At 30.2% G+C, this 12,294-nt stretch overlaps 1 protein-coding gene across 1 annotated transcript in view; it reads right to left on the bottom strand.

Moving 5' to 3' along the window:
• LOC136796374 (calcium-dependent protein kinase C-like) overlaps positions 1–12,294 on the bottom strand; it is a 99,688-nt gene that overhangs the window by 14,841 nt on the left and 72,553 nt on the right. The gene's annotated exons all lie outside the window — the stretch shown is intronic.

Below are 12,294 nucleotides of genomic sequence, written 5' to 3'. Positions count from 1 at the left end.
CTGAGTCATATAATAAATAAACAAATCCTAAATACATGAACCAAGAATGACAAGATTTATACGCTAAACCTACTTTTCTTTTTTGAAATTTCTTTCTTTTTTTGTTTTAGTATTTTCGTTTCTTTTTTTTATTGTCCCAGGTCCACTTTAATGTCATGTATAATGTATTTTCCAGGCTGATACTTTGTTCCTCATTAGTGACGTCTGAATCATCTAATATTTTTCTGATAAACAATTACTTTGAATCAGTATAAATTTTCAATGAGATTCAAAAAGATAAAAAAAATAAAAAATATTGATCCTAACACTATCGTCACCAGGTATGCCGATGACACATATACACTCTCAATTGATAACTTTTAAATTGCATCCCAAACTTATCTATTCCACATGTTAAAGAATGGTATCAAAACTAGAGGATTGAAATTAATCTTAACTAATCCCACCAAATCACCTTTACTCTGCTTCGTGAACCTATGACTTCATTATATTAAAATACTCTACATATCCCTGTCAAATAGATCCGCTACCTAAGACTATATCTAGCAAGACGACTGAATGGAAACCACATTTTGAATGCTAATAGACATCTGTACGTCAAATGGTTTTTGAGATATAGATTTTTCAAAATAAATTCACTAACTACCGATCTTTCAGTACGTCCCATACAACATTTTTATGAAATTTTGCTTTTTAAAAAGCTATATCTCGAAAACTATTGGACGCAAATATCTCTTTTAAGGCTAATATTACAGAAAATTTACTCTTCTTTAAATAATGTGCTCTTAGGTTTTCTAGTGTTGTTGGTAGTTTTTAAGATATAGAGCTCCGAATGAAAAATTAGTGTTTTTTTAATGTTTTGAAACAGCCGATATTTTTTATTCTCCCTAACTATACTTGGCAGACTCATCAATTTTGACTACTAATTGTACATAGTTTTCATTAAAGTAATAAAAAATTTGAGTGCTGACTACGCCTGTAAGTCCTATGGTTTCTGAAATAAAGTTTTTCATAAATCAAACTTATTGTCCGAACAACTAAAAATAAATTTATTTTAGCAAATATCATGAAAACTACTATTCTTACGAAGGTAAAGGTCATAAACTAATTTATAGTGCATTAAACTAGTTTTAATTTGAGTGCTAATAGACATCTGTACGTCGAATGTTTTTTGTGATATAGATTTCTCAAAATAAATTCACTCACTACATTTTTATAAAAATATGGAGTACTATTGGACGTAAATAGCTCTATTGGGGCTAATACTTCAGCAAATTTACTCTCCTTTAACTAATGTTCTGGTTTTGTTGGTAGTTTTTAAGATATAGAGCTCCGAGTGAAAAATTAATGTTTTTTTTTTAGTTTTTGAAACAGCCGCTTTATTTTATTCTCCCTACCTATACTTGGCAGACTCATCAATTTTGACTACTAATTGTACATAGTTTTCATTAAAGTAATAAAAAATCGGGGAGAGATAACTGCCTTTTTTTCTTCCCGGCTCTTGTACTACTAGAACGGTTGGTTATAGCTTCCATTACTCAAGTCTAATCAACATAATTAAAACATGACAAATCTTGAAATACGGAGTTGAAGCTTTGGTGTTCCACTAAATAAAGTTCCACAAATAAAATCATCCATAAAGACCTTAACATTCCATACGTATCCATTATGTTATATATGTCAACATTATGGAATTGGTCAACGATCGCCAATACATGGAAGAACGGTTTGGAAAAAAATAATCATAGAAGCCATAGGTGCCATTCTTTGTCTTAAGAAAATAAAAATACAGCCGATAGATAGGGTAGAGATAGTAATAAATTGTAGGACTGATGATTGGTTCATTTTTTCAAGAATGAAATAATAGTTAGGAATTATTTTTGAGATACGAAACAAGTAAAAGAAGGTTTCCCTTGTTCTTGCATAGACAATTTGGTGTTCGTGAGAGATTAGCAACAAAATAAAAATCATAACATCTAGTTTCAATAGTATACCAGCCATATTTTATAGCATTGACGCAAGAAGAGTCATTAAAGGAGAATTGTATTATTTACCAATAGAAACTCCATGTTTGTCTTAATTTGGATTTTAAATCTTATTGTGTGGATATTACAAAGACTGTGGAACAGAGAATCTCAATGTGTAATTCATTGTGGTCTTATCTCCCAGGCCTGAGTTCGAACACGGCTATGACAGATAACTATTACGCTGTTGTATCAACCGTCGATCGACCTCGGTGTTCGGAGACCCTCCTGGGATATTATACTTTGCCTCTATTAACAGAGCAGATGTTTTTTATAAGACCGAAAGCATTCTCACCATGGACTGGAAGCATGAGCGCCTGCCACCTTGATTAGTCGCAAAAAATGTACAGGTCGACGAACTCGTTATATTTTTGGAATAAGTTGTGTTTTTGTCTGTTTTAAAATAATTCAATTTTAAACTTGACTCCATAAAAGGTACAACTGTAAATGATAAAAATCTAAACCTATGTAAACAGTAATTTTGAAAAAAAAAATCGATTAAGTGTGTATAAGTTATGATATGACCAAGTGTATTGGCTGCCTTAATACAAACTCCATTTATAAGCAAACAGTAATAATGTATATAAGGAGCATCAAGGTCGAGAATAAAACAGTGTTATTTCAGTATTCCTGTGTCTCTGGAATTTTGTTTATGATTTTCTTACCGATAACTCATAAGTTATATGCAGTCATATAGACGTTTATTAAATGCCTCGCAAATTTACTTATATGAATATCTTCGCATGAGTTCTAGTTCCCATGGTATTTTATTTGTTCCAGTACCATGATATTAAATGCACTACAAAGTAGTCTATAACAAATATTTTCGTAGAAATAATATTCTTCATGATATTGGCCAAAATAAATTCATAAAATGATGAATGATCTATGTTGATACTTAAGGCTTGAATAATAAAAAAAATCTTCAATCGGAAATATTTCCTTCCCTTAATCAGGGGAATAAACTGTTGAGCGTAATAGTGGCCAACTCACCTCGTTGTCCAGAAACAGTACTTCCTCAACTTGCAATGCAAGCAAAAACCTTCATAGGCTGTAGTGGTACACGTTTCATTATATTGTAAAATAAATAAATAACAAAACCTTACGAACCCGAAGGTTGTATAAAACTAGCAATATTTGTCTATATCAGGGGTGGCCATTTTTTCTGTATATATCTACTTTTTATCTTAAAAATGTATCTTGATCGTCTTGTTGTTATGGGAGTAGTCTAAGGGGGAAGAAGGGGTGTAAAAGTCATACAGTGTTTCAGTATCAGGTGCATTCCAGGAAATATTAAACAACGACATTTATCATTCACCATTGTAAAAAAAGTAATCAAGTTCTTATTGAAGTGATTTTTACGGTTTACTACTCATGTTCATGGGAGCACTAAAATGAAAAAAAAAATCGACAATTTAAAAAATAAATGTTGAATTAAATATTTTCCTGGAAAATTCAAAAACCCCTGGACTGCGATAATTATCTCCGTTACACTGAGAGAAATATTAACAATACTGTATACTATTTACAAGAAGTATGATAAAGTTACAATACTGACTTCTTAATGTAAATAGAACTATTGTTATTCCTAATATATTTGTAATAATGTCACTTATTTTTCTCTCAGTGTAATGACCGCAGTTCAGAGATCTGATGCCGAAAATGCTCACTTATCAAGTAAATAGATATTTAAGAAAATCAATTTAAAACTAAGTAAAGGGACTTGCATTTTAAGCAGAAGAAAAAATGAAATTAACGCGGTCACCGAGAATAAATAATATTGATTCATAATTTATTATCAATATACAAATTTTTGATCTATTTTACTCTCAACCTTTATTCTTTAATAACTCTCCAACGTTTCGCCCCTCAACTGAAACTTAACAGTATATAAAATACAGGATGTATCAACATGGGAATGATGTAAAAAAATATGGAAATGGAACCAAAAAAACAGCATTGGTTCAAAATGTTGTTCAAAATAAGCATAATTTTGATTTTGAAAATGTTAATATAATATAAAGAATTAAAGAAAATAATATTTTTAGAAGAAAAATATTAGAATCGATTTACATCTCAGAAAATATAAATTATACAGTCAATTTCAAATCAGATTCTAATGGACAAAACCACCATTATCCTGAAATTTTGAGCAAAATAAATATGTAATTATTATATAAAAAAGTTAGTAAATAGATAAATGTTCAAATCCTTAAATTGTACAGATGTATATATAATATATATACACTTACAAAAACATCTATAGGTGAATAAATATGTGAAAAATAAAATATAGAGGGGGGTATACGTATGATAAAAAAATACACATATAATAAGAATGTATTAATTATGGATTTTTAAAAAAAAGTTAAGTTATAAGCAAAATAATTAAAATCGAGTGTTAATTAAATTATATTAAATGTAAATTAATGATAAAAAAGTTATTTTTATATGATAAGGTGATAACAGAGTCCTAACCTGTTGAAGGTAGGTTCTGTTATAAGTGAAAAAGGAGAAGTTTGTTGGTATAAAAGGATTTTTAAATTTAAGATTTATTGAAGTTCTTTCAGTGGGTAGATTCTCCACATGTTTGTATCATGTCACTACGTCACCTACAGCAAATTTACTTGTATATATTTGTATACAGTTGTTAATAACAATAAATAAGTTATTAAAAAAAAGATTTAAAAAAAAAGTTATGTAAGTAAGAAATCTATTTAAAAACAAAAATTTTATGAAGGTGTTATGATATTATTTTAATATTTAATTTATTTTAAAGATGTGACATGGGCCATTAGACTGCAAATTTAGATTAAAAAAACAATGACATCAATACTGAAAGTGGCCAAAGAAATTAGTGTGTAGTTAAGGAAATAATGTAATTGTTATAAAAACAAAAACATTTTTTAGGTTGTCTCCTTGAGAATGGCCTGAGGGCCGAAACGTTGGAGAGTTATTAAAGAATAAAGGTTGAGAGTAAAATGGATCAAAAATGTGTATAATGATAATAAAATAAACCACTCTCAAACAATCATATAATAAATAATTAATCTTGATTCATAATAATACTGTTACTATAAAAGAAAAGAAGCTACGTATGACACTACCAAATATTCAAGCTAACTGACTGTAACTTCGATGATTCGAGGTAATTGTTGCGTGCGGTGACAAGCGTAACACAGAAGTCAAAATGTATTGTTCTGGATGGGCGGAGATCTCAGTGTCAGGCTGTCAGAATTCTAGGAACTCCCAGAATGCATTAGGCTATTGCTAGTAAGTTTTGTCTTCTACAATCGCTTCAAAGTCCATGGGGCACGGAATTCCAGTCCAGACATCGACCAAAATTGGCCTTGCGATCGAACGATTGACTTGTAGGCCACCCCTGGTCTATATACTGTCTGCACTGAACCTCCTAAAAAATCTTCTAGGTTCAGGTAATACAACTGTAATGTAATTTATCTGCTTAACATTGCTTTAATTTTATTTGTATTTATTTCAAGAACTAAGCTAGAATTTAATCAATTTTTTTATTTAATTAAATACAAACTTTACAGCATGACTAAGTCATTAGCATCTCCAATTAACCAGTATATCAATTCCATGTCTTAAAGTCGGTAGCTTTTGTGTACTTTTCCAAGCAAGAGTATTTCCTGTTAAAATAAATAAATCTGATAAGAGAGAATCTCTCTGTTTTGAAACTGAAATAATTCAAATTTTTCGATCATACACAACCACACTGTTTAGCTTCGAATGCTACAATGCTAGGCTTAGAAATCCCAGAAATGAGTTTATAATATTAGCCCAACTTGCCCAGATCTGTTGGCAGTTGGTGCTGGAACTTCTCGACGTAGATAACAGAGAGGACAGGAAAGAGCAGTATCGAACGTTGATTGAGGAAACAAGATCTACATCAAGGCGATATAGCGATATAGCAGTTCTAACAAGTTTGTGAGGAAAAACAATTATTATTTCGTTTATATCTTGGTTTTCCCCAAACATTTTTATTTTTGCCAATTTGTTTTAGTCAATAAGTTTAGAAAATTTTATCATTTTGAAAATACCTTTATTGTCTGATTTTCGAAGCTTATTTTGCTTCTCAGCAAATTTAAAATATTTAAAATCTACTAAATACTTCAGTGAAAGTCTGATGAAAAACCAATGGGATAAAAATGAATTTTAATTGACTTGTTTTCGGTTGAAGATTCAAATCATTTTCAATCTTTAATACCTCGATTTATACTAATGAAAGATTATTCGTATGTCAGTCAGAGAAATAACGGCAGTATTAAATTGGTCTTTGATCCGTTATTACCTTGTCAATACGATATGAAGAGTTAATTTGTTTTAAAACTAATTTTGATACTAAAGCTGATCAGTGGTGGATCGAAGAATTTTCCGAAGGCAGGCCAATCCGTGTACTTGGTCAACTCAATACACCTTATAAAAAATATCGATCAAAAAAATTATATTTTAAATAACTGGAATTTTTAATTGCGGTTCATTTTTTCAATCAAGGACATAATTATACGTAACAGTTAGACGTTGTCAAGAAATAAATATTTTTTTTTACCTAACCCGAGGAAAGAGGGGGAGGGGTTCTCCCCCAGCTAGATTCACTGGTGAAACTACCCTTAATAGAAATTTTCATTTCTTGTTTTAATAAGATCCATTATACTAAAGTTTGGTTCTTGAACTAGTTGTGGCGCACTAGAGAGTCGTTGAAGCAATCTCAAGGAGGATTTGATGAGTTTAAAACCCAATATTTAACTTTTCCAACTATAATGTAATTAATTATTAAAGTATTAACTATAAAGCGGCGTTTTTTTTTGTTTTTTTTAAGGCAATCTACAGCGAAGGTGATGTTTGCCTGGTTATCTATAGGTGACCAATCTAATCTGACCATGGCGGGGGTTTTGTGGGACCACCACTTAATGAATAAAGTCAACACCCCAGGATTCGAACTTCGAAAGACTGATAGACCTGCGCCTAACATCTGAGCTACGGACGGCCCAAGAAGTGTTCACGGAAGCCACAGACGACGTAGATTTTTAAAAATATATACAATTCGTTGTATTGCTTCTTTTGAAATCTAAGTATGGAATTTGTAAAATTACGGTGCATTACCATTTAATTGTTTTTTATTTAATAAGTAAGTTTTCGCCATTAATACTGAGAATTAATATAACTGACAGGCAGCTGAGAGGCAACTGATAATATCCAAAAAATCTCCATCACATCAGATTCACTCAGCACCCTGCGCATAACCCTAAGTTCTGTGTAGAGGTAGGATCATGTTCAATTCATTGCTATTTTTGTGATTTTCTCCTTTCCAAAAATCACAAAACCTTTTTATTCTTATTTTGATCTAAAAATTCGTATTTTAGGATTTCTCGAGATGGAAATAAGGAATATAAATTTTGTTCCTACCAAGAATAACAGTTTAAAAAAAAAAAACGAAGCCAAAATGCATTCGGAAGAGATCGGTTCGGCTCTGCTTCTCTCGTTCGAATCGGATGTCTGATTTTTTACCTTTTGTCCTTTAGCTATTCACAAAATTATTTAATATTTTGTATTTTTCTATTGATTATTATTGCTAGCGTTAAGAACTAATAATTTTTTTTTTTAATAAACAAAATTTAAGGTACTTTGGAGTAGAATTTTATGAAAATTTGGCATTAAAGTCCTGTTAGATCATTTCAATGAGGATAAAACTTATATTGTATTAAATGCCACCAATTTCTCATTGATTCACCGAGTATAAAATATTTAGAAGAAAATAAAAAAAAAATATGAAAAATCGATTCTATGAAGTGGCACTTACGGTCTATTTTAGCGAAAAAGTCGCTCTCACGTCCTAACCATATATTCGTCTTGAACACGTATTTTCAATTCCTTACATCTTTTCGTTGTTGATCTAGGCTGTTCACAAATAAACCATTTTTCGGGACTTAATTTGGACTTAACGGGCCCCAAAACGTGTATTTATGTCGATTGCAATATTCTCCTTTACTATATATTCCATATATAGTTAAGTTAAAGTAATAATCTTAGTTTTTTATGATCTTTTGTTAAGCATAGTACGTATAATATTATTGATATCCGGAGCAATCCTGCAATTTTTTTAGCATGTTATATATCTCGAGGACATCCCAATATATTTAACATGGTCAAGGTCTAAATGTTGGTCACTTTAACATTGAATTATTCGTAGAGCATTGAGAAATTTAAATCTTTTTTTTTTTCATCTCAGGGAATACATAATAAATAGAAATCACTAAATCTGAAGGATGTAAAAAAAGGTCACAGGGCGTATCCTATGTTAATCGAAACCTTTTATTTAAAAGACTAAATGCGCGGAGGAATATGAAAATGAATATTTATGCTGGAGAAATATGGACCCTCGACAGAAAAAAAAAAAAAGTTTTCTGGTCACAACGAGGATCCTACCTGTTATTTAAAAGATTAAATGCGCGTAAGAATACTAAAATGAATATTTATGCTGGAGAAACAAGGACGCACAAAAAAACACCCTTATATATAGATTGCCTTCAAGGATTTATACAGCTACATACGCGTATTATACTTATACAAGAAGTATTGTTCTTAATAAAGCGATTGGACCTGATAGAAGTACATTGTCAAATTAGTCGAATAACATAAAAAACGAGGTGAAACCTTTACCAAGTTAGGAACAAACTGATTTCATGCTGAATCAGAATACTTCTTGGCAAAATTTACCCTTTTTCATCAAGTAGGAAAAAGTTGGAATTAATTTATATTCGGAATATAACGTAATTCCAATAGCTAAACGTAAAAAAAAACTTTTCTGATATAGAGGAATTTCGGAGCTAAGCATACATAATGTCAATTCAGCGAACAAAAAAATATTAAGTAATTCCTAACTTAATTATTGAGTTATTAACACACACAATTTTGATCCAAATATTCTCTCAACTTTTGTTTTCAGAAACTCTCCAACGTTTTGGCCCTCAGGCCATTTTCAAGGAGACAACCTTAAATATTGATGTCATGTTCTTTAAAATCTTTTCTGCAGGCTAATTTCCCATGTCATATATAACTCATAAATGATGTTTGTAAGTGGAAAAAGAGAAGATTATTTGTGTGAAAAAGTTTTAAATTTAAGATATAAAAAGTTATATATGACATGGGCAATTAGCCTGCAGAAAAGATTTTAAAGAACATGACATCAATATTTAAGGTTGTCTCCTTGAAAATGGCCTGAGGGCCAAAACGTTGGAGAGTTTCTGAAAACAAAAGTTGAGAGGATATTTGGATCAAAATTGTGTGTGTTAATAATGAAATAAACCACTCTCAAACAATCATTAATTAAATTAATTATTCCAAACCGATATGAATTGTGTATTTTGGAAGTAATTTTGTTACTTTTGCTATAGGTTTTTTTTTATTGATGCCTGTAAAACAATTAAATTTTATATTATTAGCAAAGTGGGATCGCCGATCTCAATTAAACTTATTTTTGCGATAATAGGTCAACAAATATTAGACAGGTAAACTTTAATATTATTATATGCTAATCGATTTATTTTGTTTGTATATAATAACACAAAAATATTCCGTACTTTATAATTCGATATCGAAAATCATAGCACTTAATAAATATAACACCCTAATAAGTTTCATTGAAATTGATAAACTAACATCCGTAGTCTCTCCTTCTAAGCCTTATGTGATAAATAAATAATGGAATCTTGAAATTGTGGGAATTCTTAGTTGATCAATTTTGCCATTTTTATGCTATGGTAATATTTAACATGGGATGAAACTAATTGTAAATTGCAAGAATCTGGGATAGGCTGAAGTGTACCAATGTCTTGGAGTCAAAATTACAAATGATGGGAATCTGGATTCCGAAATAAACCAGCGCATAGGAAAAGCAATAAACGTGTATCACCAACTCCGAAACATTATAATCGGCAAAAAAGGAAGTTCAATTTAAAAGAAAAATTTAAAACAAGTCTTTATACCTACGTTATTTGCCTATGCAGCTAAAAGTTGGCCAAATTTTAAAGCCGTATACAAGCTACTGAAATGGAATACCTGAAGAAAGCTCTAGGTAAAACTAGATTAGACCGATTGAGAAACAAAATAATAAGAGAAGAAACAGGACAAGAACAGATAATAGAAAATATACAAAGAAACAAAGAATTAATCTGGTTCGCTCACGTGCAAAGAATGCCGATCAATAGATTCCCAAAATATGGGAAGCAAAAACTGAGGTAATACGACCACGCAGACGACGAGGAATAAGTGAAAGGACCTCAGATAGGATCCAGCAAGGAACGGAGGAGTCATCCTAGGCGAATTCAAGAAGCTGGCCACCAATAAAGAATATTTTGAGAAGTGGATCAAAGCTGCCACGGAACGTAAGGTATGTGGTTTTGTTAAAAAAGAAGAGGTAATTTTCAAAAAGTCATTTAAAATAATATTTAAATGTAAAGGAATTCCTGTTTTTATATATGTATATTTTTTAATATAAATTCCTGTGTAGACTATAAATTATGCCAGTTATTTTTCTTAATGTTAATAGAAACAACGCTATGATTATATATAATTTGCAAACAAAAAAAAGAATAAAAATATCGCCTTATCAATGTTTTACATATAAGAAAAAGGAATGATCTTGATAGAAAGCAATTTTATCTACTAAAAACAGACATATTTTTACTGATGAACTATAAAGTACAAGAGCTGTGTAGAAAAAAAGGTAGTTATCTCACCCCAATTTTCGACTACTTTAATGAAAACTATGTATAATTACTTGTAAAAACTGATAAGCCTGCCAAGTATAGGGAGGGGAATAAAAAATGGTGGCTGTTTCAAAACCTTAAAAGAACATTAATTTTTCGTTCGGAGCTCTATATCTTAAAACTACCAACAAAACTAGGAAATCTAAAAGAACATTATTTAAAGAAGAGTAAATTTGCTGAAATATTAGCCCTAATAGAGCTATTTACGTTCAATAGTTCTCCAGATATACCTCAACATTTTATAAAAATATTGTAAGTGAATTTATTTTGAGAAATCTATATCACAAAAAACATTCGACGTACAGATGTCTATTAGCAATCAAATTAAAACTAGTTTAATGCACTATAAAGTAGTTTATGACCTTTACCTTCGTAGGCATAGTAGTTTTCATGATATTTGCTAAAATAAATTGATTTTTAGTTGTTCGGACAATAAGTTTGATTTATGAAAAACTTTATTTCAGAAACCATAGGACTTACAGGTGTTGTCAGCACTCAAATTAAAGCTAGTTACATTTAGTATAAAATAGTTAATAGTTAATCTTTGTAGGAGTAGTAGTTCTTATGATATTTGTCAAAATAATCTCACAAAATGTTAATTTCGAATTGTTTGTCGAAAATGTTTGATTTTTGAAAAAAATATATCTCTAGACCAGACACGCATATGTCTGCCAACACTCAAAATAAAGGAAATTTAACTTACTATAAAATAGTTTGACACTTATCTTCGCAGGGGTAGTAGTTTTTATGATATTCACATATGAATATAAATTTGGCAAATGAAAATTTTTCCGAACAACTATAAATCAATTTATTTTAGCAAATTTCATGAAAACTACTACTCCTATGAAAATAAACGTCATTAACTACTTTGTAACTCATTAAAATAGCTTTAATATGAGTGGTAATAGACATCTGTGCGGCAAATGGTTTTTGAGATATAGATTTGTCAAAATAAATTCACTAACTACTGAACTTTCAGTACCTTCCATACAACATTTTTATGAAATGTTGCTTTTTAAAAAGCTATATCTCGAGAACTATTGAACGCAAATAGCTCTATTAGGACTTAAATTTTAGCAAATTTACTCTACTTTAAATGATACTTAGATTTTATATTATTGTTAGTAGTTGTAACGATATAGAGCTCCGAATATGAAATTAATTATTTTTAACGTTTTGAAAAAGCCACCATTTTTTATTCCCCCTACTTATACTTGGCAGGCTCATCAATTTCGACTAGTAATTATACCTAGTTTTCATTAAAGTAATCAAAAATTGGTGTGAAATAACTGCCTTTTTTTCCTCTTGGGCTCTTGTACTGGATATGACGCATTAGTACTTTTTAGATGACGTATAGTATTATGTAAAAAGTAAATTCTGGGACGGTTGAATAAAATCTAGGTAACCCATCAGCTAAGTAGCTGAGATGAGTATGAATTTTTTATATTATATATTTAAATATTACTAAATAAATCAAT

The sequence above is a fragment of the Halyomorpha halys genome, unplaced genomic scaffold (genome assembly GCF_000696795.3).
Source record: "Halyomorpha halys isolate HHAL.00 unplaced genomic scaffold, Hhal_1.1 Scaffold154.1, whole genome shotgun sequence".
Taxonomy (NCBI): Eukaryota; Metazoa; Arthropoda; class Insecta; order Hemiptera; family Pentatomidae; genus Halyomorpha; species Halyomorpha halys.
Note: the sequence above shows the minus strand (reverse complement) of the source record. Positions and strands in the feature narration are given on the sequence as shown.